The 21,857-nt window shown below is 43.6% G+C and overlaps 1 long non-coding RNA gene across 1 annotated transcript in view; it reads right to left on the minus strand.

Moving 5' to 3' along the window:
• LOC138680713 (uncharacterized) overlaps positions 1–21,857 on the minus strand; it is a 534,734-nt gene that overhangs the window by 375,065 nt on the left and 137,812 nt on the right. The window lies entirely within an intron of this gene.

Consider the following 21,857-nt stretch of genomic DNA (forward strand, 5'->3'; position numbering starts at 1 on the left):
GCGCGCTGTCTGGGTGTTATGTTTGACTCCGATCTCTCCTTCACCTCCCATATACAATCTCTTGCCCGCTCGTGCCGCTTACACCTAAAGAACATCTCTAGAATCCGCCCTTTTCTCACCATGGAGACAGCTAAAACCCTCACTGTCGCCCTGATCCACTCCCGCCTGGACTACTGTAATGCTCTATTAATTGGCCTCCCCCTCACTCGACTTTCCCCTCTCCAGTCCATCCTCAATGCAGCAGCCAGGGTCGTCCATCTGGCTAATCGTTACTCGGACGCGTCTGCTCTTCGCCAGTCGTTACACTGGCTACCCATTCATTACAGGATACAATTCAAAGTACTTGTTCTCACCCACAAAGCTCTCCACAGTGCGGCACCCCCTTACATCTCCTCCCTCATTTCTGTCTATCAGCCTAACAGACCACTGCGCTCTGCAAATGACTTTCGATTAACCTCTGCACTAATCCGTACCTCCCACTCCCGACTCCAAGACTTCTCCCGTGCTGCGCCAATCCTCTGGAATGCTCTACCCCAAGATATTAGGACCATCCATAATTTGCATAGTTTTAGGCGCTCGCTCAAAACACATTTGTTCAGAGCGGCCTATCACGTTCACTAATCAAAGTTATGTTATGTTTGTGTGTGTGTAGCCCATTCACTATCCCCATCTATTCCCCAACCCCTGAAGATGGCTGGACCATGATTGTAAATACATCATTGTAAATACATACCTGTACTTTGCATCTCCCCCACCTCATTGTAGATTGTAAGCTCTCACGAGCAGGGTCGTCTTATTTTGCTTTAATTATTGTATTGTTAACGTTGTTACTTATGACTTTTGTGTTTGAAACTGTCAAACTGTAAAGCGCTGCGGAATATGTTGGCGCTATATAAATAAAGATTATTATTATTATTATTATTATTAAGGGCTATTAATGAGGTTACAGAGAGTATGACCTTAATTGTCCCTAACCCACACACCTTACTGTCACAAATCCCAGCGACGTCAAAATGTTTCACAGTTATTGATTTGGCAAATGCATTCTTCTCTGTACCACAGCACTCTGACTGTATCTTTTTTCTTTCACTCACGAAGGTAAATAATACTGTTGGACGGTCCTCCCACAAAGGGGGAAAGAACTCCCCAACGATCTATTCAACAGCGATGGCAGGGATTCTTGAGCAGTGGCAACCACCTCATCCACAGATTGTACTATTACAGTACGTGGATGACCTCTTGCTCTGCTGCCTGGACCAGACGTCCTGCAAGGAAACTACAGTTTCCTTGCTGTGTTTTTTGGCAGAAAAGGGTTGCAGAGTCTCACGTGATTGCAAACAAAAGGTGACATTTTTAGGACATTGTATTGCTGAAGGTACAAGACACCTGACTGAAGACAGAAAATAGGCAATACAAATCTTTCTTTACCCAGGTCAACCAGCATTTACGCACTTTTCTAGGTTTGGTGACCTACTGTAGGCCTCGGATAAGGTCTGCTTCACAAATGATGCACCCACTCTATGACTTTTTGCCATCGGACTCCTACAATCTCACTCAAGAAGCAATTGACTCCTTCCACTCTCTCAAGCTGCTCATTGTGTCAGACATTCCAAACTATGATCAGCCATTTTTTTCTTATTTTACACAGAGCAGGGTGGACATGCTACCGCAGTACTGACACTACAACATGGAAAGAAACAGAGACCGATAGCTTACTACTTAGCACAATTAGACCCCGTGATTAGAGGGTCTTCTACATGTGTATGTGCTGTAAGAGCTGCTGTATTACTGAAAGGCATGTGAAATCACACTGACTTTTTCTTTTTTTTTGACAATTTTGTTCCCCACGTGACATTAATGCCATACTCGTACAAGTTCAACCAAAACAAATTGTCAATGGATAGACAGATCAGACTTGAATGTGCTCTAATACTAATTCCTGAATATGTCACCCTCAAAAGACATAATGTTCTGAATCCAGCCACTCATTTGCCTGTGGATTCAGAAAAGGGGGAATTGGTTACAGCATTGGCAGGTGGGAAAGAGAACATGACATGACGTTGACATGACGCACGAACATGACTGCATAGGAACTGATGAGTCAGGAGACAGTGGGTTTTACATATGTTCGTGGGAAGAAAAAAAACCTGTTCCTAATGCATATTTTGAGGTTTTTTATTTTTGTAGATGGCTCCAGATACCACCAGAATGGGCGACTCTACATTGGATATGCAGTAGTATCCTCACATGAGGTAATCCGAGCTGAACCACTCCCTCCTCACATGTCGGTGCAGGAGGCAGAGTTGAAGGCACTCACTGAGGCATGTAGAGCTGCAGCAGGTAAAGCCGCTAACAGTTACACAGTTTCGAATTGTGCATGGGGAATATCCCATGATTATTGCCCTATCTGGAGAAGCAGAACGTTTCTTACATCAGCCGGTAAGCCCATTAAAAATGCAGAGCTGGTGAAACAATTAGTGGAGGCATTGACGTTATCAGTCCAGGTTGGCAAGGTAAAAGCACACACAGACGGTGACTCTGTGGAGGTAGAGGGCAACAAAAGGGCAGACGAGGCTGCTAAAGTAGCAGCAAGGCAGCCTAGGGAGCAGTGGACGGTGGCGGGGAGTCAGAGTATTCCAGCCACACTGAGCCTAGATGTCCTGAAATCCCTCCAGCTGCCCAAACAGAGAAGGAACACTGGGAGAGAATGGGAGCTGAGCTGAACTCAGAAAGAGTATGGGAGAATAAGGATAAATCGTATATACCAAGATCCCTGCTCCCAATCATGGCGCAAGCAACACAAGATGCCTTCTGGATCGCTCCTGGTTTCAGTTACGCAGCCGCAAAGCTCATACAGTCATGCCTCATCTGTGCACAGCACAACCCAGGAAAAACAGTAAAAATCCCTAAGAAAGCGACACCCAGGCCTCTCTACCCGTTTCAGAGACTGCAGACTGGCTACATACAGCTACCCAAGGTAGGAGAGTGTGGAAAATGTCCTAGTATGTGTAGATCTCTTCTCTGGTTGGCTGGAAGCCTATTTGGTAAAATGTGTAAATACTAAAGCGACTGCAGACAAACTGATGAAAGAACTGATCTGCAGGTATGGTGTCCTAGAAACCATAGAGAGCGATAGGGGTACACACTTCACGGGAGAAATAATGAGGGAAGTCATGCAGGTCCTGGGAGTACAGCAAACATATCATGCACCATATAGACCACAAAGTAGTGGGAAAGTGATGAGACTAAACGGGACACAAACTGAAAAATCAAAGGCCACGGCAGACACAGGAAAGAGCGGGTAGAGTGCTTATCTCTTGTACTCTTGTCAGTCAGACATGCTCCAAATAGAAAGACAGGCTTGTCTCCTTTTGAAGTCCTGTTTAGTAGTTTGCCAAGGGCTGGTCTGTACTTCCTACAGGTGCTGCAAATGCAACACGGTGCTATGACAGCCCATGTCCAGGCCTTGCAGAAAAGACTTAATGTGGTGCATAAACATGTGTTTTCATCCATTCCAGACCCTAATGCCAGTGCAGACGTACATCAGCTGAATCCAGGTGATTGGTTGGTCATACACAGACACGTGAGAAGGAGCCTAGACCCACGGTTTGACGGCCCATTCTAAAGTCCAGATGACCAAATTCACCTCAGGGAAACTTGAGGGAAAGCCCAACTGGATCCATGCCAGTCACTGCAAAAAGATCTTTTCACCAGCAGAATGACTGTTGTCCTAATCACCTTGCTGGCAGTGGTAGGATGTTTGCACCTTACAGAGACACTGGATAAACAAACTTATTCAACATCTTGCTTTTCTTATAAAAGACGCGGAATGACAAAAACTGCTGGACTGTTGGATCTGCATACACAGCCCAGTATCTGCAAGGACTATGCTGTACTTAGACTTACCCCTGGAGCCAAGGAAGGTATTAACACCACACCACATATACAATGAGACTTGGACTCAGATTTTCTTGGTTCCTTAAGGCTCTTAATGAGACTAATACAATATAGAGACTCCTTTTTAAATCCAGCCAATTGGCTTAGCGGCCTAGCGGGATGGATTATTTTTGGTATTTTACAGACTTGTATTCAAATTTTGTTGCTTTGCTTATTGTTTTATGTAGCCGTAAAAGCGCTAATATATATATTACCTAAGCTATGGAATAATGTAGGTGTAGAAAAAAATCTAAGGCTGAACCTTCTGTAGTGTATCATAGGCCCCGTGTAGCCACTGCTGACGGGGGAGGTGAGTGTCCACACTGAGGGTGGATGGGCGAAGCAGGTAGGAAGTCCCCTTGTGGGTACTTGACCCATGAGACAGTAGCTCCTTTGTGGACGTCAGCTGACCCCGTAGCAGAGGTTATACCATTTACAAAAGGGGGAAATTGATATAGAAGGGTTAATAGTTTGCCTTTAAGTGCCTTTTGCCTTTAATTGTTAGAATTACTAGAATCTGTTGATGCAGTAGTCTGATGGTCTCCACTTCAAGGAGACTACTCTTCTTATCATGTATGTTCTCAATTGTCAGTCACAACATGTTATTTGGTACGTGAGAAAATAAAGGTCAGTATGACCCTGGGTGATGGTGGGGGCTACATGAATTGCATTGAGAATTACAGCTGTTGTAAATGGTATAAAATATTGCTTCTTGCTCTATTACTTCAGATAAAAGTGACTTGCTCACAGGATATGTGTGAGGTGTCTTTTTGTCTCCAAGCGCGCTTGTAAAATGACGGGCGTAACTCCACAATTTGGTCTCACTGGTGATCTGTCAGCTGACATTGGTCAGAACGAAAACAGTTACGACAGGGCTAAAGTTAGGGTTACGGCTAGGATTAGGGTTGGGGCTAAAGTTAGGGTTAGGGCTAGGGTTAGGGTTGGGGCTAAAGTTAGGGCTAGGGTTGGGGCTAAAGTTAGGGCTAGGGTTGCGGCTAAAGTTAGGGTTAGAGTTGGGATTAGGGTTAGGGTTTGGATTAGGGTTGGCATTAGGGTTAGGGTTGGCATTAGGGTTACGTTTGGGATTAGGGTTAGGTTTAGGATTAGGGTTAAAGTTAGGGTTGGGATTAGGGTTAGGGGTGTATTGGGATTAGGGTTAGGTTTGAGGTTAGGGTTGAAATTACGATTAGGGGTGTGTTGGATTTAGGGTTTTGATTAGGGTTATGGTTAGGGTTGAGATTAGGGTTGTTTTGGGGTTAGGGTTGTGATTATCGTTAGGGTTGTGATTAGGATTATGGATCGGGTTGGGATTAGAGTTAGGGGTGTGTTGGGGTTAGGGTTTGAGTTAGGATTGGGGTGTTTCCACTGTTTAGGTACATCAGGGGGTCTCCAAACACGACAGCCAATTTTGCGCTCAAAAAGTCAAATGGTGCTCCCTCCCTTCTGAGCTCTGCCGTGCATTATAAACTTCTGTGAAGCATTTGGGCATTCAAAATTCTCAACACACATCTAGATAAGTTCCTTGTGGGGTCTAGTTTCCAAAATGGGGTCACTTGTGGGGGGGGGGTTCTACTGTTTAGGTACATCAGGGGCTCTGCAAACGCAACATAACGCCCGCAGACCATTCTATCAAAGTCTGCATTCCAAAACGGCACTCCTTCCCTTCCGAGCTCTGCCGTGCGCCCAAACAGTAGTTTACCCCCACATATGAATTACCAGCATACTCAGGACAAATTGGGCAACAACTTTTGGGGTCCAATTTCTCTTGTTACCCTTTTGAAAATAAAAACTTGGGGGCTAAAAATCTTTTTTGTGGGAAAAATTTTTTTTTTATTTTCACGACTCTGCGTTATAAACTTCTGTGAAGCACTTGGGCATTCAAAGTTCTCGCCACACATCTAGGTAAGCTCCTTGGGGGCACAAAAAAGCACAGTGAGGTCAAAAATACTCTGTTGTAAAAAAAATCACAGTAATAAGCAAGTGCTTGTCAAAAGATGGGAAAAAACGGGTATTTAGTTGATATGTTTTTTTGCAAAAAAATGTATACTATGCTGCTCCACCAATCGTCAAGGTATACCCTTATAGAGCAGTCCTATCTAATGTATATAATCCCTATCTGATGTATTTAAAACCTGATCATCTGTATAGGACCTGTATAAGCAGGGTTCAGAGAAGGAATATCCATGTGGACATGCAGGATGGACCAGCTTAAATGCAAATGACCCACAGAGGAGTGATGGATTCCCCAGTCTTGTAGAAACAAGAGAACAATTATAGAACCAAAAACACATGGGCTACTTGCACATTGAACAAGTCTGTAGGAAACTGTTCACACCACCAAAAAGCTTGAAGACACAAAAAAGCACAGTGAGGTCAAAAATATTCTGTTGTAAAAAAAATCACAGTAATAAGCAAGTGCTTGACAAAAGATGGAAAAACTTTGCTTTCCATCTTTTGCTTTTTCTCTGAACCCTGCTTATGATCAAGTTTTAAATGCATCAGATAGGGATTATATACATTAGATAGGACTGCTCTATAAGGGTGTACCTTGACGATTGGTGGAGCAGCTTAGTATACATTTTTTTGCAAAAAAACGTATCAACTAAATATTAGGGCTAGCAGAACGCACCGAGTAGAAATAGATGTTTATTATAAAAGGTGCGTTCACAGCCCGGGGTCCACCGTGCAGGAGGAACCTGCTGCTAGTGAATGGTGGCACTGTTTGGCGGTATAGACTAGCTCTGTTACCTCACAGAGCAGCCGCGAGAGGAAAGCACTGCGCCCTGTTAGCCTCACAGGAGAACAAGCTTACTGCCGAACTGATAGCAGTCAGTGGTTATGCACGCACGCAATCTCCTCACCGGAGGTGCCGGTATTCTAGGGGCTTATTTCAGCCGGGTCCCTGAACACATACATGCATAACCACACTGGCGCAAAGCACATATTAAGGCCATGCGAGCCTTAAATAGTTGCAGCACGTTTAGGACCTTTCAAAGAAGGACCAATGGAGTGCTGCAGCACCTGAGCATGTGACCCTAGATCTCCACTGAGAGATCTTGCCCTGGGCATGCTCAGAGTGCAAAGCAGGATTTAGTCCAAGCACCTACAAGGACCTTAGCTGCAGTATCTGATCATGTGACCCTCGATCTCCACTGAGAGATCTTACTCTGGGCATGCTCAGAATGTGAAAAGCAGGACTTAGCCCCAGAAGCATCCGCTCGCTGCTGCCCAGCACTGACTTCAATGGCAGAAGTAGGAAATGCAGCAGTAACTCTTAGCACAGAGTCAGACTGAGCGAGATGCTGGGATCGACGTCTCCGCTGAGCAGGCTCCACTGCGGCAGGAGAAGAATGGAAGACCGCAGCGGAGATGGCCCGAGATTCCCCCTGTGCAGAGGCAGGAACTCGACCCCTAACACTAAATACCCTGTTTTTTTCCATCTTTTGACAAGCACTTGCTTATTACTGTGATTTTTTTACAACAGAGTATTTTTGACCTCACTGTACTTTTTTGTGTCTTCAAGTTTTTTGGTGGTGTGAACAGTTTCCTACAGACTTGTTCAATGTGCCAGTAGCCCATGTGTTTTTGGTTCTATAAGTTCCTTGGGGGGTCTAGTTTCCAAAATGGTGTCACTTGTGGGGGGTTTCGACTGTTTAGGCACATCAAGGCTTCTCCAAACGCGACATGGCGTCCGATCTCAATTCCAGCCAATTCTACATTGAAAAAGTAAAACGGCACTCCTTCTCTTCCAAGCTCTGCGGTGCGCCCAAACAGTGGTTAACCCCCACATATGAGGTATCAACGTACTCAGGAGAAATTGCTCAACAAATTGTATGGTCTAATTTCTCCTGTTACAGTTGTGAAAATAAAAATTTGGGGGCAAAACAAAATAATTTTTGTAGAAAAAAAAGGGATTTTTTTTCTTTACGGCTCTACGTTATAAGCTTCTGTAAAGTACTTGGGGGTTGAAAGTGCTCACCACACATCTAGATACGTTCCTTAAGGGGTCTAGTTTCCAAAATGGTGTCACTTGTGGGGGGTTTCCACTGCTTAGGCACATCAGGGGCTCTCTAAACGTGACATGGCATCCAATCTCAATTCCAGCCAATTCGGCATTGAAAAAGTCAAATGGCGCTCCTTCACTTCCAAGCTCTATGGTGCGCCCAAACAGTGGTTTACCCCCACGTATGGGGTATTGGCGTATCCAGGAGAAATTGCACAACAAAATTTATGGTTATATTTCTGTTTTTACACTTGTGAAAATAAAAAAAAATGGTTCTGAATGAAAATGTTTGCAAAAAAAAGTTAAATGTTCATTTTTTCCTTCCACATTTTTTCAGTTCCTGTAAAGCACGTAAAGGGTAAATAAACTTCTTGAATATGGTTTTAAGCACCTTGAGGGGTGCAGTTTTTAGAATGGTGTCACACTTGGTTATTTTCTATCATATAGACCCCTCAAAATGACTTCAAATGTGATGTGGTCCCTAAAAAAATGGTATTGTAAAAATGAGAAATTGCTGGTCAACTTTTAACCCTTATAACTCCCTAATAAAAACATTTTTTGTTTCCAAAATTGTGCTGATGTAAAGTAGACATGTGGGAAATGTTATTTATTAACTATTTTGTGCAACATATCTCTCTAATTTATGGGCATAAAAATACAAATATAAATTTTTTTGCCATATTTCCGTTTTTTTCATAAATAATCGCAAGTAATATCGAAGAAATGTTACCACTAACATGAAGTACACTATGTCACGAAAATGCATTCTCTGAATCAGCGGGATCTGTTAAAGCATTACAGATTTATAACCTCATAAAGTGACAGTGGTCAGAATTGTAAAAATTGGCTTGGTCATTAAGTACCAAATTGGCTCTGTCACTAAGGGGTTAAAGAGCAGTGCATCATCCGTAATTATAAACACACCCGTGGCACAAGCTTCTTCATCTTCACCCATACATATAAGCAATAATATCCAAATGTCGCAGTCAACAAATCTTTTTTCTAGTGTAACGAACATTGTTAAAGGAATGCAACAAAATGTTCATAACCACGACTCAGGGAAACACCAGATTTCCTCTTTCCGAGATATGAACGATGATCGTATTGATGAACACTTTGAAATTTACTACATCCAAACCAAGAAGATGAAGATCACAGCTGCAAAAAATGTGCAAAAAAGGCCATGAATGTCTCGGAAAGCATTTTCTCTTGGGCAAACTTTCCCTCTTACTAAAGTGGTACCGACTGATGCACACACAGCTCTCATGTCTAGTTAGCCTGAGATGGTTAAAAGATGATGTATTCTGTTTTGTCCATATCCACTTTTTGAAAACGAGCACAAAAGAAGGATGAATTAGCGGGAAGACGTGATTTTGTTTGGACGGTAAGGAGGTAATGTCACGTACAGATTGGTAGATACGCGTGTCATCGGCGTATGTTGTGAATTCTGTGGCTGAATTCACTCCTGTGGTCACTAGTGGTACTGCAGCTTCTGAGCTTCCTCCCTCAGGTGTTCTGGTGAGCTCGTTAACTGCTTCATTACTTAACTCCGCCTGATGCTGCTATCCTTGCTCCTTGTCAATGTTTCAGTGTTGGATCTGAGCTTCTCCTGATTGTTCCTGTGACCTGCTGCTCTGTATAGCTAAGTGCTTTTTGCTTTTTTGTTGCTTTTTTTCTGTCCAGCTTGTCTTTTGTTTTGCTGGAAGCTCTGAGACGCAAAGGGTGTACCGCCATGCCGTTAGTTCGGCACGGTGGGTTTTTTTGCCCCCTTTGCGTGGTTTTGCTTTAGGGTTTTTTGTAGACTGCAAAGTTCGCTTTACTGTCCTCGCTCTGTCCTAGAATATCGGGCCCCACTTTGCTGAATCTATTTCATCCCTACATTTTGTCTTTTCATCTTACTCACAGTCATTATATGTGGGGGGCTGCCTTTTCCTTTGGGGAATTTCTCTGGGGCAAGTCAGGCCTATTTTTCTATCTTCAGGCTAGCTAGTTTCTTAGGCTGTGCCGAGTTGCCTAGGTAGTTGTTAGGCGCAATCCACAGCCGCTTTTAGTTGTGTTTAGGATAGGATCAGGTGTGCAGTCTACAGAGTTTCCACGTCTCAGAGCTCGTTCTTGTATTTTTGGGTATTTGTCAGATCACTGTGTGCGCTCTGATCGCTAAGCACACTGTGTTTCTGGATTGCCTTCATAACACCTGTCATTAGCAAACATAACAGGCGTACTGCTGAGATTGCAAACCATGCCATTACATCAGCTGGCCCAGGCTGAAGGTGTAGATGGAGAAGAGTAGAGGTCCTAGAACTGTGCCTTGGGGAACATCAAAAGACCGGGATCGAGGTGAGGAGGTGGTGTGGGAGAGGGAGACACTCAATGTCCCCGTAACAGCCTGGTTGCTTTTTAAAGACTCTGCCGATAACCTCAAAAAGGCCATTTGCACCACCGGCCATGCCCGCATCAGCGAGGGTAGCAAAACTCCTGTCCTAACCACCACAAGCATGATCAGGTACATGGCAGGAAAGCACCCGACTTTGTGGGTTGAAGACAAGGCTCCATGAACAGTGTGTGTGGGTGATGCCACTACTTCTTTTAATGTTGTGCGTGCAAGCCAATCCCCTGTCCATGCTGCATGCAAACATGCCCCATGCCCTGCATCTGCAGTTGCACACAAACTCAACTACCACCATCAACAAGCACGTTCATGTCCTTGTCCCAGCGCACCATTCAGTTGTCCATACCCCAGTCCTTGGAACGCAAGTGGAAATACACAGTCAATGCCACAGTACTAAATTCACACATTTCTCATCTGCAGGCGCTCAAAATGTTGCATTTTAGGCCTGTGTGAGGCCTAAGCTTTCAGCAACCTGATGGCGGTGACCATCACAAGGTACTCGCTACCCAGCTGCCACAATTTTGCCCGGTCTGCCGTCACGACATTACACAAGCAACGACATGTCCAACAACATTACCCGGTCCCTCAACAATGCTGTTACAGGGAAAGTGCACCTAACCACAGACACGTGCTTGTGGGCTGGGACGGTTTAGCACGCTGACGGGACGCTAGGTTAGCGTAGAGGAAGCCATGACCCAGTTGGACATTGGGAAACCATGTTACAGATGTATGGAGACAGGTTGTGGAAGGCTTTGCATGTCATAGTTAGGGTTTTGATTTTGAACTGTAGCCTCTGGGCAATTGGAAGTCAGTGAAGGGCCTAGCAGAGAGGAGAGGCCGGGGAATAACCGAGGGACAGCTGGATTACTCAGGCATCAGTCTTTAGGATAGATTGGAGTGGTGCAAGAATAGTAGAGGGGAGGCCAGACAGTAGAAGGTTGCAATAGTGGAGGCGGGAGATCATGAGTGCACAAACATTTTTGCAGTTTCTTGGAATCTACGGATCCTAGAACTGTTTTTTGAGTTACATATACATAGTTATTAAGGTTGAAGGAAGACTATAAGTCCATCTAGTTCAACCCATAGCCTAACCTAACATGCCCTAACATGTTGATCCAGAGGAAGGCAAAAAAAACCCATGTGGCAAAGAGTAAGCTCCACATTTGGGAAAAAAATTAATTCCCGACTCCACGGAAATCAGACTAGTTCCCTGGATCAACGCCCTATCAAGGAATCTAGTGTATATACCCTGTAACATTATACTTTTCCAGAAAGGTATCCAGTCCCCTCTTAAATTTAAGTAATGAATCACTCATTACAACATCATACGGCAGAGAGTTCCATAGTCTCACTGCTCTTACAGTAAAGAATCTGCGTCTGTTATTATGCTTAAACCATTTTTCCTCCAAACGCAGAGGATGCCCCCTTGTCCCTGTTTCAGGTCTATGATTAAAAAGATCATCAGAAAGGTCTTTGTACTGTCCCCTCATATATTTATACATTAAAATAAGATCACCCCTTAGTCTTCGTTTTTCCAAACTAAATAGCCCCAAGTGTAATAACCTATCTTGGTATTGGAGACCCCCCAGTTCTCTAATAACCTTGGTCGCTCTTCTCTGCACCCACTCCAGTTCAGCTATGTCTTTCTTATACACCGGAGACCAGAACTGTGCACAGTATTCTAAGTGTGGTCGAACTAGTGACTTGTATAGAGGTAAAATTATGTTCTCCTCATGAGCATCTATGCCTCTTTTAATGCATCCCATTATTTTATTTGCCTTTTGAGCAGCTGCCTGACACTGGCCACTGAATATGAGTTTGTCATCCACCCATACACCCAGGTCTTTTTCATTGACGGTTTTGCCCAGAGTTTTAGAATTAAGCACATAATTATACATCTTATTACTTCTACCCAAGTGCATGACCTTACATTTATCCCCATTAAAGCTCATTTGCCATTTATCAGCCCAAGCTTCTAGTTTACATAAATCATCCTGTAATATAAAATTGTCCTCCTCTGTATTGATTACCCTGCAGAGTTTAGTGTCATCTGCAAATATTGAAATTCTACTCTGAATGCCCCCTACAAGGTCATTAATAAATATGTTAAAAAGAAGAGGGCCCAATACTGACCCCTGTGGTACCCCACTGCTAACCACTACCCAGTCCGAGTGTGCTCCATTAATAACCACCCTTTGTTTCCTATCCCTGAGCCAGCTCTCAACCCACTTGCACATATTTTCCCCTATCCCCATTATTCTCATTTTATGTATCAACCTTTTGTGTGGCACCGTATAAAAAGCTTTTGAAAAGTCCATATACACTACATCCACTGGGTTCCCTTGGTCCAATCCGGAACTTACCTCTTCATAGAAACTGATCAAATTAGTCTGACATGAACGGTCCCTAGTAAACCCATGCTGATACTGGGTCATGAGGTTATTCCTCTTCAGATACTCCAGTATAGCATCCCTTAGAATTCCCTCCAGGATTTTACCCACAGTAGAGGTTAAGCTTACTGGCCGATAATTTCCGAGTTCAGTTTTTGTCCCCTTTTTGAATATTGGCACCACATTTGCTATACGCCAGTCCTGTGGTACAGACCCTGTTATTATCGAGTCTCTAAAGATTAAAAATAATGGTCTATCAATGACTGTACTTAATTCCTGCAGTACTCGAGGGTGTATCCCATCCGGGCCCGGAGATTTGTCAATTTTAGTGATTTTTAGACGCCGCCGCACTTCCTGCTGGGTTAAGCCGGTGACATTTAATTGGGAATTTTTATCACTAGTCATTTTGTCTGCCATGGGATTTTCTTGTGTAAATACTGATGAAAAAAAGTCATTTAGCATATTGGCTTTTTCCTCATCCTCAACCACCATTTCACCCAGACTATTTTTAAGGGGGCCAACACTATCATTTTTTAGTTTCTTACTATTTATGTAGTTAAAGAATAGTTTGGGATTATTTTTACTCTCTCTGGCAATGAGTCTCTCTGTCTCAATCTTTGCTGCCTTGATTTGCTTTTTACAGAATTTATTTAATTTTCTGTATTTATTTAATGCCTCATCACTACCTACTTCCTTTAATTCTCTAAATGCTTTCTTTTTGTCACTTATTGCGCCCCTTACAGCTCTATTTAGCCATATTTGTTTCCTCCTATTTCTAGTATGTTTATTCCCATACGGTATATACTGTGCACAGGTCCTATCCAGGATGCTAATAAATGTCTCCCATTTTCTTTGTGTATTTTTATGTCTCAGGATATCGTCCCAGTTAATTGCAGCAAGATTCTCTCTCATCCGTTGGAAATTTGCCCTCCTGAAATTTAGTGTCCTTGTAAGCCCTCTACTACAAATCTTATTAAAGGATACATGAAAACTTATTATTTTGTGATCGCTATTTCCCAAGTGACCCCCAACCCTTATGTTTGATATGCGGTCTGGCCTGTTGGTTAATATTAGGTCTAGCAGTGCCCCCCTTCTTGTTGGGTCCTGAACCAGTTGTGAAAGGTAATTATCTCTCATAGTTGTCAAAAACCGATTACCTTTGCTGGAACTGCAGGTTTCTGTTCCCCAATCTATTTCAGGGTAGTTGAAGTCCCCCATAATAATGACTTCTCCTTGAGTCGCAGCTTCATCTATTTGCTTTAAGAGGATATTCTCCATTGCTTCCATTATTTTTGGAGATTTATAACAAACCCCTATCAGTAATTTATTATTTTTCCTCCTCCCCTTATCTCCACCCACAGGGATTCTACATTTTCATTAAATTCACCTATATTATCACGCAGGATGGGTTTTAAGGACGATTTTACATAAAGACACACCCCTCCCCCTCGCTTATCTGTACGGTCATTTCTGAACAGGCTATAGCCCTGCAAGTTAACAGCCCTGTCATGGCTCTCATCCAGCCACGTTTCAGATATCCCCACCATGTCATAATTATGCTCCAACGACATTAGTTCTAATTCGTCCATTTTGTTGGCGAGGCTTCTGGCATTAGTATACATGCACTTGATGTTACTCTCTGTACCTCTATTCTTTCTTAAATTATTAACTGTTCTAACCCCACCCCCCATGCCACCGCCACCCCCAACTTCCTTATTTGTGCCAGGTCTCTGTCTGCACTATCTTCCCCTCCTATAAATTGAATACCCTCCCCCCAATTCCTAGTTTAAACACTCCTCCAACCTTCTAGCCATTTTCTCCCCCAGCACAGCTGCACCCTCCCCATTGAGGTGCAGCCCGTCCCTGGCGTAGAGCCTGTAGCCAACTGAGAAGTCGGCCCAGTTCTGCAGGAACCCAAACCCCTCCTTCCTACACCAATTCTTGAGCCACTTATTAACCTCCCTAATCTCCCGTTGCCTCTCTGGCGTGGCACGTGGTACAGGCAGTATTTCGGAAAATACCACGTTGGAGGTCCTTGCTTTCAGCTTGCGGCCTAAATCCCTGAAATCATCTTTAAGGACCTTCCACCTACTTTAACTTTGTCATTTGTGCCAATGTGCACCATGACCGCTGGGTCCTCACCAGTTGTAGTGGGCAGGAGGAGGCAAGGGCTTGAATATGTATATTGAAAGAGAGGGCAGAGTCAAGGATCACCCCGAGGCCACAAACATGCGGGACTTTTTGTGCCAGTGTGGAGTCCTGGAATTACACAGGCACATGTCCCAAAACATTTCCTGTGCCCTCCAAGATGCTGTTATTGGCAAAGTCAACCTAACCACAGACACGTGGACAATTGGTGGTGGTCAGGGAAGGTACATCACACTAACAGCACACTGGGTTAACATAGTGGAAGCTGGGACCCAGTTCGACTTTGGGATGGTGCACACCCGACCAACCACGAGTATTGCAGGCTCTTTGTCAATCTGGGTTGCCCCCACAGTCTTCAGCTACTCCCCTCCTCCTCTTCAGCCTCCATTTCTGCAAGTAGCACATCAGTCACAACCTGGAAGCACTGCAGCATTGCCTCAGCCAAGTGGCATCAGGCAGTGCTCAAGCTAATATGCTTAGGTGACAACCCACACAGTGATGATTTGTGGACACTGGACAGCTCTGAAAGAACAGGCCGATCTGTGGCTGACACCGCTGAACTACAGCCAGCCATGGTCGTGTGGGACAATGGCTGGAACCTGGTGTCTGCTCTGTGTCGAGGCGAGCTCACACACGTGCCATGCCTGGCCCATGTGCTTAATCTCATTGTGTTAGGGCTAGCGGAATTTACCAAATAATTATAAGGATGGAATAAGGTGCGTTCGCAGCCTGGGGTCCACCATGCAGAGATGGAACCTGCTGCTGACTAATGATGGACTATATGGTGGTACAATGTGAATACACACATGGGTTAGCTTCACCCGGTATGAAGGAAGCGAACCCTGTTGCGTCACAGGGTTGTGGTACCGCACAAAGAGCGCAAGCAAAGAGTCACAGAACTCTGTCCCAAGACTCAGGAAAAGAGTTCCTGTAGACCTTTTGCGCTCTTCACCACTACTGGGGTGTCAGAAATTACCAGAACTAATAATTTACTGCACAATGGTACATGCAGTGCCGCTCTGACTAACCACCCAGACTCGGGCTAGGAAAGCACTCAATTAGCACACAGCGCCACACTGGCGGTCACTGCTATCAGACACTGTATCGTGTGCTAGCTGTGCGGAATAGCACTGCCAGGCGCTAGGTACCTTTCACCATTCGCGAACAGTCACCAACACTAGGGATGGGAATGATTCGGAGCTTTCATTCATCGTCAGGCATACATCCACACACACACAATAATAAGTTCATACTAGCGCATAGCCGAGCGGCCATGCGAACGTTTTATATATGTAGCCTTCCAGGACCTTCGTAGTGCTCCAATCGGAGCCGCTACAGGATCTGAGCATGTGACCCCGACCACCAATGAGAGGTTGTCCCGTGGGCATGCTCAGTAGAAGAAAAGCAGGACTTAGTCCCTGGAATATCTACTCACCTCTGATCAATGCTGGTTATAAAGGCTGAGCCTGGAATGGCAGATGAAACCAAACGCACAGTATCTGCTTGAGCCAGATGCTGGGACCGATGTCTCTGCTGAACAGGCTCAACTGTGGCTGAAGGAGAATGGGAGACCGCAGTGGACATGGTTTGAGATTCCCCCTGTTGAGCGGTGGGAACTCGATACCTAACACATTATTCAACATTTTGTGAAAAGCGACACGGAGGTGCCAGATCTGCGTACACATTTTAGAAAATCAGCTAGAGCTTCATCCGCTTTTGACGTGCTTCTGCAGCACTTGCAGCTTATATCTTACCGACTGTTGCGTTATGTCCTCTCCATGCTTTGGAACTCTACACTGCATATTTTGGAAAGGATTTGTGAGTGAAGAGGACAGTTGTTGACTACCAGCATCAACAAGGTGTTCAGTTCTGAATTCACACATAAGATCTCATGAGTGGACATGGATGTCAGACATATGTACCATCCTCCAAGACTTTGAGGAATTCACCAAGATGGTGAGCGGCAATGACGCCATAATTAACATCTCCATCCTGTTTCTCTGTGTTCTAATATTAATATTTATAGTTAATATTTATAGTTATTTATATAGCGTAAACATATTTACAGTTTCAAACACAACAGTCCTAAGTAACAACGATAACAATAATACAATAATTAAACAGCAATAAAACTACCCTGCTCGTGACAGCTTAGAATCTACACTAACCTATAACGATAGCAATAATTAAAGCGGAAATAAAAAGGGTGGCAACTTAAAATCTACTATGAGGTGTGGGAAATAAAAACTACAGGGGAATGTATTTACGATGATATATTTACAATGATATTACTGAGGTTTGTCGAAAGTAGTGGAGGCCTGAGGACAAAGAGGAGGGGGAGACCATGGTCAGTTGTGCTTTTGGTGAGGACACGGAAGTATCGACTGTTTGCAGTCTATGGCGCATGGCTGAGTTTAGGTTACTCTGCCTTTCCCGTCACCCTCGCATTCTCCAAATTTTAGGTGACAGGCAATACTGTTTGGTGTTGTTGACACTTCGAGACCCATGCTACAAGGAGAACTTTATATCTCTTATTCAAGAGGCAAACAGGTGTACTACAAGGTTGTAGGACCATAGGGCCCTTCCTGCTGAATTATTTAAAAAAATCCCATCTGAAAACGCTGGCAGAAGAGGTCACAGTTCGTTGGCCAACTAAGGAGTACATGTGAGAGAGACACAACTCCAATCCAGCAGAGGCAGTGGAACACTGGCAAAGTTCAGGGAGAGTTTTCTCAGACCCTCCCATCGCTCTGGATCTGAGGCATGATGGATTCTCACAGGAGTGCAAAAATTGGGAAAATGCAGAGGGAATACCATGCTGACCGTACCAACGTCCTCTGTGCCCTTTAATTATTGTTTAGCAAAGCTGAACACAGAGCATGAACTGTCTCTCTCTACTGCGCACGTGCATGGAGTGCACGGTGCCTCGCTCTCTGGCGGCCATTGGGCACATGTCTCCTCGCTTTACGGCAGTACCGCTTTTATTGGCGGGAGAAAACGCCTTCATAATACAGAGACAGAGTACAACACAGCCCAAGCATTCACACTCTGCTCCTCAGACTTTCTATGTGCGCAGTGACTGCCTGTAGGCAGAAGATGAAGATGGTGGTAGAAGTAGTTGGAGCATTTAACACAGTCATGAAGCAGCCATAACAACTTGAAAGAGAAGTATTTTTAACGAGATACCACACTGTTTGAAATGTGGCCTGCATTTTTTACTTTTTTAAACTCAAATGGTGTACCAAATCAGGGTAACAGACAGCAAATACTGTGTAAAAAAGGCCTAAATTGCGGTAACTTGGAGCACACACATATGTGAGTCCTGTCACGGAAATAACACACTGCCAAATACGTGGGGTTTTTCAAAATGCAAAATAGTGCTGTATATAATTAGTGTATCAGACAGCAAAAAAAGTGGTCCACCAGCCAAAAATGAGCTAACTTGGAGCGTGCAGGTATATCAGGGCTGATGGAAATACCACATTGGCAAATCTGTGGCCTTTGAATTTTTTTCATGCGAAATAGCACTGTATAGAATTTGAGTATCACACAGCCAAAAAATAAGAACACCGGCCTCCAATGCCCAAACTTGGAGCACCGAGATATATGACGGCTCTAACAGAAATACCACACTGGCAAATCTGTGGCCTTTAAAGAACTTTTGTGGTATAGAATAGGGGACAAAAATCAAAAAGTGTATAACATGTAATCCCTTTTTAAAAATTAATAAATTTTAATGAAAATTAGGTTTGTGCTACAAGTTATACACAAATCTGTGGCCTTTCAATTTTTTTATGCTAAACAGCTGTTAGGTCTCAAGTTCCCGCCGCTGCACAGGGGGAATCTCAAACCACCTCCGCTGCAGTCTCCAATTCTTCTCCAGCCGCAGTGGAGCCTGCTCAGTGGAGACGTCAGTCCCAGCATCTGGCTCAGGCAGATATTGTGCACTTGGTTACATCATGCTCATTTTGGGATCATTTTTTATTTTCTACATCCAATAATTTTTTGTCATATATCCATTGGTATGGCAGATACATCGATGATACGCTCATTATTTGGAGTGGCGATGTATCTGCCATACAGGATTTTATTTTGTACATTTATAACAATGACTTTAATATCAGATTTACCTTTGTTCATCACATTTCTAAAATTTCGTTTCTTGATTTAGAGCTAACTGGTGTGGTGAATAATCTGATTTCCACTCGTACATATTCAAAGCCATTAGCTGGCAATTCCATTCTTCATGCGAGCAGCAGTCACCCCAAACATACTATACGTTCAATCCCTGTCGGTGAATTCACTAGACTCAGGAGAAATTGTAACAATAATGATGCTCTCAAACAAGATTTGGCCAAATCTTGTGTTAAATTTAATAGACGGGGTTATCCAAATTGGATGCTTAATAGAGCTCTTAATATCACATCCCCAAATGAATGTCCCGCTGCCACCACGAGTTCCAGCAACACAATTATCAATCCAAATGATAATACCAATTCAAATAAGAGAACTAGTCATTACAGTAATAAACCCTTTGTGTGTTTACAATATAGTCCGCAATTTAATAATATTAAAGCTATTATTAATCAGCATATTCCAATTTTATATGAAGATCCTATTTTGGCAAATATTTTACATGCTGGATGCAGTGTTGTGGCAAGGAGGGCTCCTTCCTTGGGCAATATTTTGTCACCCAGTTTATTTGTTACCAACAAACCTCAATCCACATGGTTAAGTTGCAAGGGCAGCTATAAATGCAATCTTCCTAATTGCTCCACCTGCAGACACATAATTACTACGAAAGTTTTTTCAGACCATACAGGTTCCAAAAACTTTCATATTCAGGGTTTTATTAATTGCAATACTCGTTTCGTGATATATAAAATAGATTGTGTGGCATGTAATAAATCTTACGTGGGGTGCACCATTCGTAAATTGAAGAATCGGATTTATGAGCATTTGCATGATATCTCTAACACAAGTAATACTAACCGTAATATTTCCTCTGCAGCCAAACATTTTGTGGATCATCATTCACGTGACATTTCATCTTTTAGAGTGACCGGCATTGAGCGAGTAATTAGACCTCTACGTGGTGGCGATGTGCACAGAATTTTACTTACCCGTGAAGCATTTTGGATATTCATGCTGGGCACTAGATTTCCTGACGGACTCAATCGCAAGAATGATATTATGTTTCATTACTAATTATCGCCTCCCTGCAGTATATTGCTGTTTGACTTTTTGATTTTTAATTATGTGTTAGTTTGATACTTTGTAATTTGTAGAAATACATATGTTTTTAGATCACATTTACTTTTCAGGACCTGTCGATTGCATTTATCATGTGATCTAGGCTCAGTACGTTCATTGGTTACTGGGTCCTTAAATACCAGCGCTTATGTTGGATAGACTAGCTTGGATAAAGACTGGTTTCCAGTCGAAACGCGTCGCTTGGTCCCTCACGGGGTTTATGGTGGGTCTAAGGAGCATGTATTGCCATTTTAACCTTTTGGATTAAAATTTACAAATTTTAATAAGAGCAAGCTGGAATCTTCGTTTTTTTCATTGATTGCACGTCTCATCAGGACTATTTCCGTGCTTCTCTTCCAAGATCGGTGAGCTGGCTTCCCTTCCTTCCCTTTTTTTTTTTTCTACATCATGCTCAGCCATTGTAGCCAGTACTGGTCAGCTGTGAGCAGACGCTTCTGGGACTAAGTCCTGCTTTTCTGCTTCTGAGCATGACCATGGGAAGACCTCTCATTGGAGGCCGGGGGTCACATGCTCAGGTCCTGTTGCAGCTCCTATTGGTCCACTAGGAAGGTCCTGAAGAAGCTACGGCCATGCACTAGTATCAATTGTGTTTGGCTGTTGGCAGTGGATACTCTACCACTCAGTCATATGTGGAGAGTCTGTATAGCTCTGGGGCTGTACACTCAGGCAGGCAGCTAGCGTCAGTGGGGGCAGTTAGCCTTGGCTTAGCATCTGGTTCCTTCATGTGTGTGGTTAGCACAGAAGAGTTCTAGAGCAAGCAAAACCATAGTTAGGGTAATAGTTTTCTGTGTACAGCGTGACTATGTGAAGCAACAGAGGTCGCTTTCAATTCACATGGGGTGAGGTTAGCCCAAGTGTGAGCTCAGTGTCCATCCGCCATTACTTAGCAGCGGGTATCTCTGCACGGTGGATCCCGGGCTGCGAATGCACCTCGTAACTATCTCTTATTACTCGGTGCATTCCGCTAGCCCTAACAATAGTGCTGTATAGAATTTGAGTATCACACAGCCAAAAAATATGTACACCGGCCTCCAATGCCCAAACTTGGAGCACAGAGATATATGACGGCTGTAATGGAAATACCACACTGGCAAATCTGTGGCCTTTCAATCTTTATTTAAGCTAAATAGTGCTGTAAAGAATTTGAGTATCACACAGCCAAAAAATAAGTACACCGGCCTCCAATGCCCAAACATAGAGCACAGATATACAGTGGGGCAAAAAAGTATTTAGTCAGTCAGCAATAGTGCAAGTTCCACCACTTAAAAAGATGAGAGGCGTCTGTAATTTACATCATAGGTAGACCTCAACTATGGTAGACAAACTGAGAAAAAAAAAATCCAGAAAATCACATTGTCTGTTTTTTTAACAATTTATTTTCATATTATGGTGGAAAATAAGTATTTGGTCAGAAACAAAATTTCATCTCAATACTTTGTAATATATCCTTTGTTGGCAATGACAGAGGTGAAACGTTTTCTGTAAGTCTTCACAAGGTTGCCACACACTGTTGTTGGTATGTTGGCCCATTCCTCCATGCAGATCTCCTCTAGAGCAGTGATGTTTTTGGCTTTTCGCTTGGCAACACGGACTTTCAACTCCCTCCAAAGGTTTTCTATAGGGTTGAGATCTGGAGACTGGCTAGGCCACTCCAGGACCTTGAAATGCTTCTTACGATGCCACTCCTTCGTTGCCCTGGCTGTGTGCTTTGGATCAT

Source organism: Ranitomeya imitator, chromosome 5 (assembly GCF_032444005.1).
Source record: "Ranitomeya imitator isolate aRanImi1 chromosome 5, aRanImi1.pri, whole genome shotgun sequence".
Lineage (NCBI taxonomy): Eukaryota > Metazoa > Chordata > Amphibia > Anura > Dendrobatidae > Ranitomeya > Ranitomeya imitator.